Here is a 13,064-nt window from a genome sequence, read left to right as displayed (position 1 = left end):
GGAGCTGGCTTTGTTTAGCATGGAAAAGAGGAGACTGATGGATCAGGCTAAAGATGGGGCCCTCTAGTCCATCATCCTATCCTCATCATGGCCTACTAGATGCCCCAACGGGAAGCTCTGAAGCAGGACCCGAGTGCAACAGCAGTAACTCTCCCCACTTAAAATTCCCAGCAGCTGATACCATGGCTAGTAGCCATCCCTGTCCACAGATCCTACCACTCTGTCTGATAATAAAGCCAGCCCAATTAAGGGTAGTAAACCTTGAGACTCAGGAGCCCAGAAAGTTACTAACTATTGAGCATTCCAGATTTTAAATGCAAACCTACAAGATTCTCTTACCCCCTATACATTCACTCGATCACTTCGATTGATGCAACTGGCCCTGTTACATGTGCCAAATAATTCTTATTCCACAGCTGTAGAAAACTGATCTTTGAGTGTGGCTTCACTTACACTCTGGAACTCCCTGCCTATTGACAGCAGGCAGGCGCCTTCCCTGTGGGGCATTATTGCAGTCAAACCAACAATTCATGCTTTGCCAGATGGTGATATGAAGGGGCCGAGGCTCACAAAGCCTTCCTGTAAAATTTGCTAGGGAGAACTCTGTGAGATCACTTCCTTTGTCTGCCTTGGCAGGAAGCTGTAACACTACATACTTCCTTCCTGCCTGGGCGGCCTTCTCTTTTCCCCCTATCGTGTTTCCAAGTTGACCCCACCTGTATGTTTGAACCAAGCAGCTCAGATACCATTTTTTAATTTCAGCTTTATACTTTTGTAACTTAAATAGCAGTTATCAACCTGCCTTCATTTTGCTTCTGTAATAGCTGCTTCAATACCTAGGTTTTGTAAGTAAATGCTACTTTTATTTCTTCACAGAACAATGTGTGTGTGTGATTGTTATTTTTAAAGGGAGAGAAATGGGATAGTACCAAGGAAAATCCAGTAAAGCTAGCTGAATTTTTGTTTCTATAAGGTTAGGTTAAATAAACCTTAGTTTCCAAGTTTAAGCTGCAAACGATGGTACTCTGCTGATCTCACTCACATGAGCAAGGATAATACAGTGGTACCTCGGTTTAAGAACTTAATTCGTTCTGGAGGTCCGTTCTTAACCTGAAACTGTTCTTAATCTGAAGCACCACTTTAGCTAATGGGGCCTCCTGCTGCCGCTGTGCCGCCGGAGCACAATTTCTGTTCTCATCCCGAAGCAAAGTTCTTAACCCGAGGTAATATTTCTGGGTTAGCAGAGCCGGTAACCTGAAGCATCTGTAACCACTGTAGCTGAATAATATATCCTCTCCGAGTACTTAAATCAATTCCTGCATTCCCTAGCCTCTTTTTGCTTCCTTCTAAAAATATTAGACATTGCTACCCAGATGATTAGAAAGTTGATAAGAGTTTTGATCTATTTTTACTCTATTGTTATTTTTACTTTTCAGAAGTTTAACATGACTGCTATATTTTCTTAGTGATAATTGTTTTATCTTTTTTGTAAATTGCTTTGAGGTTTGTTTGTTGTTGTTGTTTAAAAAAACAACAACCCCATCAAGCACTGTGTAAATCTTATGGGGGGAAAATGACTTTCTCAGATTTGACACTTTCTTAACTGATTTCTACTTCCAGCGCCTTTCCTCTCCTTGTTCATCTCACTTGAGAAGAGAGAGAGAAAAAACTGGAAGGGGGGGCACTAAAAAGCTACTCTGCTTAATAGGTGTAAATATTTCACCAGGAATTAATTAAAGATGAGGGCCATGTTTTGCCTGCTAAGAGGGGCTTTTGGGGGATATGAATTATACACAGCCCTCCTCCGCAAAAGCCTTTCCCCCTCTGCTTGAATGTTTCTTGCAGTTTGCTCTGAGAGCAAATCCCCCAACATCTTTGAGCATTCATTTAAACACATACACATACACACACCTTTTACTTCTGTGTAACTTTTGGAGAGGCAGTGCCGTGCAGTTGTTACAGTGCTGGATTAGGACTGGGGAGACCAGGATTCAAATCCCTATTCAGCCATGAAGCTTGCTGGGTGTGACATTGAAGGCTAGCCATTGCCTCACAGCCTAGCCTATTCCAAAGGGTTATTGTGGGTATTAAATGAGAACTTGGACCTGAGAGAGGATAGGACCTGTACCAATGGCTGTGTGAAGGCTTGCCACATGGAAGATGGAGCAAGCTTGTTTTCTCCTGCTCCAAAGGTTAGGACCCAAACCAATGGATTCAAGTTAGAAGAAAGGCTTAATATCAGGAAGAACTTTCTGAGTGTAAGAGCAGTTTGACAGTGGAACAGACTCCCTGGCAAGGTGGTGGACTTCCCTTTGTTGCAGGTGTTTAACCAGAGGTTGGATGGCCATCTGTCGTGGATGCTTTAGATGAGCAGGGGGTTGGACAAGATGAACCTTGAAGTCCCTCCCAACCCTATAATTCTATGATTCTATAACCAGGGTTCAAATCCCCCACCTGGCCACAAATCTGACTGGTTGTGACTAATATAGGTCAAGTCATTCCAGTGGCTTGAGTGGGGAGAAAGCTGTTCAGCAGGTCTACTGTGAATAGCTCTAACATTGCAACTACTAATACTACTACGAAGTAATTACATGTGACAAAAGACTTTAAAGAAAGAGAGATTCTTTTTATGAGCCAGGAGGAGAAAGGAGAATAAGAAAATTCTCAGTTCTGCAGAGATCAAAGATGCTTTGTCAACATTTAATAGCATCCTTCTCTTGGGTACCATGGAAACCAGCCTCTTGTTGTTTAAATTATGAATGATATAAGGGAAATCCATGTTTCATAATAACTCAGACCATTCCAAAAAAGAAATGGGGGGAAAAAAGCTTTGAAATTCAGGTCTACATTCCTTTTAGGAATCTGAGCAGGATGTGTGAGGATACCTACAGGCTCTTGGGGTGGAATATTGTTTAGCAGTATTGTTTTGTTGGGATCAGTATTTAATTTTGCTTTTAAAAAAAATTCTTAGACGTTATTGTGGCCTCTGTGGGAATTGTTTAATTTTGTGACATATATTTCAAAATGTTTTTATTTATTGCTTATGACTACTTTTGTTATATTTTAGTAATTAGGTGAATATTTTCATGCTGTAAAGTGGCCTTGAACATAGTTTACAAATAAACAGTGATGATGGTTGGGATTGGCACATGTGCGGAGGTGGGGAAACCTAGATGTTTATTTCCACGCCACAGCCTAAAAGCACCCCCCAGCTTATCTCAGGATTGAAGCCTCATTTCAGTCCTAAAATGGAGAAGGGGACACACATACTCTGAATTGCCCCAGACATGCAGATGCTGGCTTGGTATGCGGGAAATAGTTTCCTGCATGCAGTTCAGCTTCCTTAAATTGCATGGTGGATAAAAACAAGTTTCTAGACCTCATGGTTGCAAGGGGGGAAAGGCTTAGGAACAGTTCCATGCCTTGCCAAGCTGTGCCTCATTCCCTTCCCCAAATGTCTCTCAATGGGGGAGGGTGCAGCCGCCAGCAAGTTGCAGCTGCACCCCCAGGTCAAGCCTGACCCAGGGCGGAAGAGAGAGAGGGGCTGAGGTGGAATCCCTCTCCGACACTGGGATCCAGCATGCGAGGGAGCTGCCAGCCACAGCGTGGTAGCTGGGCCTCCAGTGGGTAAGTGTGCTGCCCACCAGCGCGCGTGCACACACATACCAGGCGGCAGGCGGGAACACTAAATGGCGAACCATAACCCTTTGGAACTGCCTGCCTATTGAAATCATTGAACTATATTTGGTGCAATGATTTTGAAATCACTGAACTATTTTTGTTTAGGCACGCCTACCCAGATATTCAAAATGCTGGTGTATTTTTAGTTTAATTTTTTTAATGTTTTCATTGTTTTTACTAACAATCCAATTGCTCTATTCTTTCTGTAAACTGCTTGGAGGTTTTCTATAATCAAGTGGAACGCAAAATTTATGAAATAATTAATAAGCCCCAGCTGTCAAAATCAATTTTTATTTCAATGACTTCTTGGCAAATAATACCTTCTTTGCCACAAAAGCCTTTTCATGTGTTTCCCTTGCTTTGCATTAAAAACAGAACCAAACCAAAATTCTGCACAGGCTGCTATCCTCTCATGATGGGTGAAAGATGCTTGCAGTTCCTCTTGTTATGAGCCAAAATGATTTTTGCCTTTGCTTGTCCCTCATCCCAAAACCTTCCCACACTTTACAGGGTAGGGAGGAACCATATCCACCAGTTTCATTGTGTATCATTGATGTGTGCATTATTTATACTAGATTGTATCAAAGGCATGTATAGGAAGGAGAGGACAGAATCCTACTCTACGTAGAAGTTCACACGCACACAAATTTCAGTTTCCTTTCTTCTCGTGAGCAAATTCTAAATTATTCACCATTTGGCTTGACAGAGGTTGCTCCCCAAGCTCCAGAAAACATCTGAAGAGTCCTGCTGGATCAGGCAAATAGCCCATCTAGTCCAGTCTCCTTTTCATAGTGGCCAACTTGCAGGCAGGAGACCTGCAAGCGGGACCTGGTCTGCAAGCATCTTTCATCCATTATGAAAGGGTGGCAGCTGGTATTATTTGCCAGAAAGGCCTTGAAAGAAAAACTGACGTTGAGAGCTATTTTCGGGGATTAACTTTTTCACAAAGGGACGGGGAAGCAGGGTAGGGCATTTTAATGTTTCCCCAAAATCCAGGCACATTCTGAAAAATGGGAGAAAAAGATGCTCAAAAATAAGAGAGCTGGGTTTTATTCACTACTTATTTAATAAAAATTGCACAGCTCTGGATTGTGGAAAACCTCAAAGCATCTTACAAAAAGCATAGAATAGGATTATTAATAAAAACAATAAAAACATTCAAATAAACGAAAAACACACCAGCATTCTGAATATCTAGGCAGGCTTACCTAAACAAAAATGTTATTAGCAGGTGCCAAAAAGAGTCCAGTGAAGGCACCTGTCTGATATCAATAGACAGGGAGTTCCCAAGGTTAGGGTTTCTTGGTACTCGGGAGACTAAATATCAGGAAGAACTTTCTGGCAGTAAGAGCTGTTTGATAGTGGAACGGGCTCCCTCGGAAAGTGGTGGACTCTCCTTCATTGGAGAAGTTGGGCGGCCTCTGTCATGGATGCTTTAGTGGAGATTTCTGCATTGTAGGGGTTTGGGCTGAATTATCCTCGGGGGTCCCTTCCAACTCTACAATTCTATGAGATTCCCAACATCAGATCCGGCCCTTGTGATAAATACAGTATATGCATTTTCTTTTAAAATACACCCTTTCCCTTTTAAAAAGCACTTTTGGGGGTTGGAGAAGTGCAAATTTAGAAGAATAGCTTGTTCTTTTCCTCATTCCAGAGGAATGTTGCTCAATCCCAGGGTTCTCTCTACAATAATATGGCTACCCCAAATCTGAGCTGTGAACTGTGTATAACCCCATTATTGTCAGAGTTCTCCCCCCACTCTCTGCAAAGAAAAATAATAATTCTGTGGCAGGAATAAAATAATGCAGATTAGGCTGCTGTTTTGTTATTTAACATGATTTATTCCCTTCAGTTTTCAATATGTCATATAGAGTAGAATCAGAAAACCATAAAATCGTAGAGTTGGAAGGGACGCCAAGTTTCCAACCCCCTGGAATGCAAGATGTATTTTGAGTCTACTCTAAGCCTAAGGTGTGCTTCCAACCCCTGTATCCAGAATCTAATTCAACCTCTTGGATTTTTGATACCGAGGTAAAGTATAATATAGATTTGTAACCATAATATATTTCATTTGTGAGGAAATGTTATGTTTGTGGTCTGCTAAGCTTGTGGTCTATTAAGACCCCTACATCTTTTTCACATGTGTTCCCCATCATATTTATTTCCTTCGGTGGAAGGACCACGAGCCACAAAGTCTCGGAAGCAGCTGCAAAGCACCATCCACGCTGAGGTATCCTAGCATGACAATTGCAATGAATAAGTCATGAGTTTCTTTCTGCCAAGTGTAGTGAATTCGCCATCCTTTTTAAATGTAAGATTCCCAGCTCCATCTCTCTTTCCCATCTGATTGCAGGGAGGTCACTGTAGGTTTGGGGGTCAGTGCTAAGCAGGAAGTGAGCTGAACAAACCCAGTTTTTATCCAGACAATATGGAAGTGTTAGGGGTGTTAGGAGAGGGCTAGTACCTCCCAGCTCTCTTTTGTGTGGTATATTGGGGTGCATGGGATGTTAGAGGTTGGGTTGAACCTCTCATGAGGAACCCATAGTGCTCCTTCAGGGGTAGTTTGTCCACCTTTGGCCCCCACCCTGCACTCACCTCTCACCTGTGGCTCCTAGAAGCTGACAGCATGCGACAGTGGCCATACTGTGGGAAACGGCTTTGACTGGCTGGCTAAGGTGAGGATAGCTGATACATCTCAAACTTAGGGACTTCCCCTGCATGTGAAGACAGGCATGCGGCTGGAGTGGACGAGACCAGTAGTGTGTCCAGTGGTCAATAAGGCATTTCTGCATGTGCTGGAGAGGGGCAGATGGGGCTCATCTATCTGGGAAGGGAGCCCATCTAGGAGAAGGAAAACTCTGATCCTAAACCTCCAGTGCTTTGCGAGCTATCTTTGGGAGAAGAAAAGGCTAATCCTACACAAATCCGGATCACTTAAACAGTTGAAGTGCCCCCTTGTCGCCTCCTTTTTGTAACTCCTGCAGCCAAATGTATTGCTTTGCTTCGAACCACGAGACTGACAGGGCCTCCATACACACCAACCAGGCTTGGGGCCCAGGAAGGTGACTTGGGCGCTGTTAACACAGCGGTTTGTCTTCACCCCTGGAGGTGCACTCCATTATCTCTGAAGACCGATGGATGCCAAGCTTCTAAACCTCATGCACTGGTTACTTCAAGACTGGATTACTGCAATATGCACTCTGTGCCCTCTGGAACCCTCCGTTAGTGCAGAATGCTGCGGCATGATTGCTGACACTAGTGAGGCCTTGTCAGCATATAGCATCTGTGCCCAGACACCTGCATTGGTTACCAATCTGCTCCTGAGTCAAGTTTGTTGTTGCTGGGATCCCTGCCTGTTGATATCAGACAGGCAGCTTCCCTGTCTTCGTTTCAGTACCTGCTAAAAACATTCTTGTTTAGACAAGCCTACCCATATGTTTGGAAAGTTGATGCAAATTTTAATCTTTTTTTGTGTTTCTATTGTTACTTTAACTTTTTGAAAGTTTAAAATTATTGTTGTTAATCTTTCTTATTGATAATCTTATTGTATGCTCCTCAACACTTCAGTGGCAGATGTGGCTAGGAGGACTCAGCTTTGGCTAATATTCTCACTGTGCTATTCCTGGAAAAAATGAATCAGGCAGCCATTGTGGGTGCCTTGGTCATATACTGAAGCTTGTGGTACATGGATATTCAGAAACTGCAGCTGGTGCAGAATAATGCTCCCAAGCTAGAAGCCCAGAAAATAATACAAATCATAACAAACTGCTCATAACAAACTCTCATTGAGCTTCTGTTTCCCTAGGTGAATATTTAAAACAGAGCATGGTTTACAACTCTTCTGACCTACCAAGAAAAGGACGTTGTAAGAGAGCTTGCCATCCCAATATGTAAGCAGCATTTTAATTCCAAGTCCCTCGGATCCCCAAAGCAACTGAACCTTTACGACCTTTGGTGTGGTGGGCATTGTTGGGAGGGAGGTTAATAAAAATGGTTATAATTCATTGAGGCAAGCTCTGTATAGAGCTGGAGCACTGAAATGCTATTGGAAATATACACATCCATTCATTCATTCGTTTCTCCATGGAGCTCAGAGTTGTGTACGTTGTTCTCCCTCCTTGTTTAAGCCCACAACCACCCTGCGAGGTAGGTTAGGCTAAGAGGCAGCAACTGGCCCCCAAGGTGAGCTTCAGGACCAGGTGGGGATTTGAAGCCTGGTCTCCCATGTCCTAATCCAACAGTCTAGCCATTCCAGCTCATGGGCGCTACTGGTATTTTTTTTTTGGGGGGGGGCTCACTCTCTGCCACCAGGAACCTCAAGCCCCAAACAGGATTTTATCTCAACCTGATTTCATCACAATGAGTTATAAAACTTCCCCTTTAAGTCTTGCACATCCGTGCCCAGAAGCACTAAAGGGAGCTACAAAAAATGGAAGGAAATATATTTTAATGCATGTATCCATCCATGCATATGCTAAAGGCAGGAATGGATCCCCAGAGAAAGTTGAAGTCAGGGTTTTTTTTTTTTTTGGTGTTTCTTTAAAAAAAAACACCTTGGCTACATGCCTAATTTAAAAGCTGATCTGTTATGAAGCAGGAAGAGACTGGTAAGCTCTAGCAGGGTGATAATGCTTGGTTTTGGTATGATAAAGAGACAGAACAATCCTCAAAGCCTGTCTGAGGAATTTGCTAGGGCTCTGTGCTGGCTGCGGCTGGGTAGGAGTGCAGAAAGTGGGACATGGGGCAGAATTAAAGGTAGGAGCATCAAAGGAGTCCCGCTGCTGGGCCAGACCAGTGGCCCATCTAGTCTAGCAGTACTGGTGGACTTTGGCATCTCAAATTTCAGTGGCACCCTGTGCAATGCCAAAATCCACACCCCCACCCCCACCCCACAGTGGTCAATGCCTCATTAGCTATAGTAACTAATTGGCATCCTGGCATTCAAGGGCAATAAAAACATGAGAAGAGCCTGCTGGATCAGGCCATTGCCCTACCTAGTCCAGCATCTTGTCATCACAGTGGTTCATCAGATGCCCCAAAGAGGGGAAGCTCATGAGCAGGAGCTGAGCGCAGCAGCAGCATCACTCTCCCAAGCAATTCCCAGCAACTGGCATTCAGAGCTAGACGACCTCTGATGGATGCAGACCAGGTGTACCCTGCTTTTTTAAAAGACAATTTCTGAAAGCCATATTGTTCAGACAGTCCTTTAGAACATGACTTCCCCCCTTATTTTTAACCCACCAATATTTACTGATTTATTACTGATGTTTTTAATGATGCTTTAATTTGATGCTTTGTCTTTATTGATGCTTGGCTGATTTTATTATTACTTTGTATACTGTGTGCTGCCTTGATACACTTTTTATGAAAGCGTGATCTATAAATTCTTCAGTAAATAAACAAAATGAATCTCACTGATGCCTTCTTGCTCTCCTTTTAGAACAACTTAAATGATTAAAATCATCACTGAAAGTCATCACGGGAGTGAGCTGACTATCTCTTAATTTCCCACTCTGCCTTTGCAAATTTGCTAGAGGGTCACATCCATCACCATTGTTTAATCATTTCATGTTAATTACTATTTTACATGATTATGAGAAAAGCCATCTATGCTTGCTGGGTACTTTGAAATTTCATCCCTCTGATGGCAGCGGTTTGGGGATTATGCCCTTGGAAAGGCTGGTGGTGAGGGTGAAATTAACAAATGAAATCTGGAGAGAGAGAGAGAGAGAGAGAGGAGATGGATGGATTAATATTGTTAATTTCCAAATGTTACTGGAGGAACTGGAAGGGAGAAAGGGAACCATTTACAACACTACCAACAACAATGGTTTAGGATGTACTGGTATGTGATTAGTAGTTCTCCAGCTCTGCTATAAAAAAACCTTCCTATAAGTCACATTATAAGAACTGACTATGATGGATAACCCTCCTGCAATCCTAGCTGGTAATGATTCAGAGTAGAGCTCTGAATAAATACAGTATTGCCACTATTCTTGAATGATTCATAAATGAATGAGAGATCAGCTGTCTGCAGTAGTGAGGAAAGCCATATGCTCATGCTAGAGCAGGGGTCAGCAACCTTTTTCAGCAGGGGGCTGGTCCACCATCCCTCAGACCATGTGGTGTGCCAGACTATATTTTGGAGGGGGGAAATGAATGAATTTCTATGCCCCTCAAATAACCCAGAGATGCCTTTTAAATAAAAGCACACATTCTACTCATGCAAACACACCAGGCAGGCCCCACAAATAACCCAGAGGTGCATTTTAAATAAAAGCACACATTCTACTCGTGTAAAAACACGCTACTTTCCGGACCGTCCATGGGCCGGATTGAGAAGGCGATTGGGCCGCATCCGGCCCACGGGCCTTAGGTTGCCTACCCCTGTACTAGAGATTCTGGGCATGGAAAAGTGGGGTGTCATCTTGTCCTTTGCCCCAGAAAGGAAAATGTCCAGTCAGTTTCTGTATGTGAAAAGTGGGGGCAGGGAGCTATCTCTGCTTTTGCGCTAGGTGGCAAAATATTTTGGGCCAGCCTGTGGCATTGGCTTTCATGGGCTGCAAGCCTCCTTCCTCAGAATTTGTCTAATCCACTGTTAAAAAGGTCATATGTGGAAGAATGGCTTGGAAATGTGTGCATAAGGCTCTGGCTTCTGTTAAACACGCTGCTGAAGGACTTCTGGCAGTTTCCACACACACAGCAGGCCAAAAGGGACTCTGGCAATGACAATAAATTAATGGCTTTATTTTGGGGATGCTGCTTGGCTCATAGGGGGCATCTGTAGGGGCTAGCCATAAACAAAGCCTTGGAAGACAAGCTCTCCTCTCCTGCAGGACCTATGAGGCCACTGCCAGCACATTTGCAGAAGTAATATGTTAATCTCTCCCATTGCCACTCCAAGGGAATTGTGAGCTTCTAGCATCAGTTACTGGAAAGAGAAAGAGGATATAATTAAAATACCTAAATGAGGAAAGACAAATTCTGGGCTGTAATTAGCTGGGTGGCCTTTCCCCCGCTTCTCCTTTTTTTGAAGCTGCAACCAGTTCAGTTACCTGCCTTAGTTTGCTTTGAAAGAGGCCTGGACTAATTTATGGAGGAGGAGAAAGCTATTGATGGCTACTAGCCACAATGACTCTGCCTCTGCCTCCACGGTTGGATGCAGCAATGCTTCTGAATACCAGTGTCTGGAAACTACAGAAAGGGAGAAGGCTCTTGTGCTCAGATCGTGCTTGAGGGCTTCACATTGTAAGAAGAGGAAGTGGGACTAAATTGGGCTATTGGCCTCAGAGTTGGTGGCCATCACCACCTCCCGTGGGAGTTTCATAGTTTGTGTGCTGTATGACTCTGAATCAATCCAACATTCACCTTCACTGGGTGTCTACGAATTCCAGTTTTCTAAATGGGGGGGGAATCCCCCTTGTTCTCCCAGTGGTCAACCAGATGCCCTCATGGGAAGCCCGCAAGGAGAAACCAAACACAACAGCAACTCTCCCTTGCTGTGGCTTCCAGCAAACTGGCATTCAGAACTATGCTGCCTCTGGACACCTAGCCAGGAGCGATCAAATGAATCCCATCACCTGTTCTGTTCTCCTTTTCATATGCTATCCACTTGGCAACCAAGTCCCCTTGTTTCCCTTTTCTCTCCCAACAGGAAGACAAGCAGGCTCTTTAATGCTCACCACCAGATGGACATTCTCTCCAAATGCAAGATTCTTGGCATGGGGTGGCATAGCAGACCTTTGATGGCTTTGATGTAAAGCTCTGAAGTGTGCCAGGACACTTCATAAAATGCCACAGCCAGAGATAACTTTGGGCAAACGAAAGGCAGACTTTCCCTCTCTCCAACCCAGCTAGGCTTTCCAAGAGGCTGGTTTTGCTCCAGGTTTTATGAACTCATTTGAATGCAGAGATCGGGACCTGTCAGTTTTCTCTACAGTTTTACAATGATGCATGTATGTGAAATTAAGAAGACAAATTTCTGAAGGAGAGGCCTGTCAATGACTGCTCACCACGATGGCTGTGCTCTGCCTCCACAGTCAGGGGCAGTGAATACCCTTCTCAATACTGGTTGCTGGAAGCCACAGGAGGGAACAGGGATCTTGGGCTCAAATCCTGCTGTTGGGTTTTCCATTGGGACTGCTGTTCAGCTGCTGCGGAAACAGGATGCTGGACTAGGTGGGCCATTGGCCTGATCCAGCAGGCTCTTATGTTCTTGAAATGTTGAGCTCCGAAACACTATATGCTACCTTATTTTAAAAAATCTCTTAATTCTGTTTTATCCAACCATATACACATCTGGATGCTTGTGTTCCATGTGCTACTTATTTTGTTTCTTTCATGCCAGTCGTTGAGCATAATAATAACAGTCTGGGATAAAAAAAAACTTACGTTCTTATGTTATTTGGTTTTTGCTGTTGTTTTTCAAAACAACAACACCAGCAGCTTCTGGCTTAGGGGGCATTATTTCATTATATATCTGCATGATATTGTTATATGTTGAAACAATTTAATAAAAATTATGGTAAGGTAAAATAAAATAAAGGTTTGATTTGCACTTGATTTGGATGCGACGTGCCACTTTGCAGCAGCTTTCTAGAGGATGTGAGCAACAAGCTTATAGCCCATGCTGGACCCTCCCTGTTGTTCTTTCCTGTGAACAGCAATAAAATAAAATAATGTGTATGTGTTTGTGTGTATTTTGCTGGCTAGATTTCTCTTTCCAGCTGGTGCCAGTATAACAGAAACAAGACTGAGATCAACACAGCTACTTAGGCACTTTTATTGGCCCTCTGCATGATGGGAATCAAATAATAGGCTATAAAGAAGGCATAATAAAGCCCTTCTGTAGCTTTCTATAGCTTCTCGCCGGAGCTCTGTAATAGACTTTCTCCCTTACCCCCGCCAGTGCCCTTCTCATGGAAACTCCGCCTGCTGCCCCCTGCAGTCTTGTAACACAGGCCACATTTGTCCTTGAGACTCGATAAACATTACCCTCTGGTGTTAGCCTTCCGCTTGGCTTACATGCTTGGAAAACATCTTTCTGTTGCAGAGTGTGGAATGAGCAAATGGGATTAACTGGCCACTTTTCTGAGGTCAGCGGAATTGGTGGGTCCCAGTAGATTTATGTGGAAATGTTGGCTTCTGAGAAACACACATTATCTTTTAAAATCATTTGGAGTCTATGTTTCGTGTATGTATGTGTGGCCCAGCTATGAATTGTGCTGATTTCCAGAGGGTCACAGTTTGCTGTCTGGATATTATTTGCTGTCTGGATATTATTAGTTATGGCACGGTCCTGTCCCCTACCCCACAATATTATTTCTGGTGGTGGTGGTGCAAGGATGAAGAACATAAGGTCTGGGGGTCCTCTAGCTGAC

The 13,064-nt window shown here is 43.6% G+C and overlaps 1 long non-coding RNA gene across 1 annotated transcript; it reads left to right on the top strand.

Moving 5' to 3' along the window:
* The first annotated feature begins 724 nt into the window (after positions 1-724).
* Positions 725-12,273, top strand: LOC310836841. The gene is made up of 3 exons (XR_014560257.1): positions 725-845; positions 7,490-7,574; positions 11,339-12,273. It is a non-coding gene; the product is annotated as an uncharacterized lncRNA (long non-coding RNA).
* The last annotated feature ends 791 nt before the right edge of the window (positions 12,274-13,064 follow it).

The sequence above is a fragment of the Podarcis gaigeae genome (genome assembly GCF_964106915.1).
Source record: "Podarcis gaigeae genome assembly, chromosome: Z".
Taxonomy (NCBI): Eukaryota; Metazoa; Chordata; class Lepidosauria; order Squamata; family Lacertidae; genus Podarcis; species Podarcis gaigeae.
This window is presented reverse-complemented; position numbering and strand designations above follow the sequence as displayed.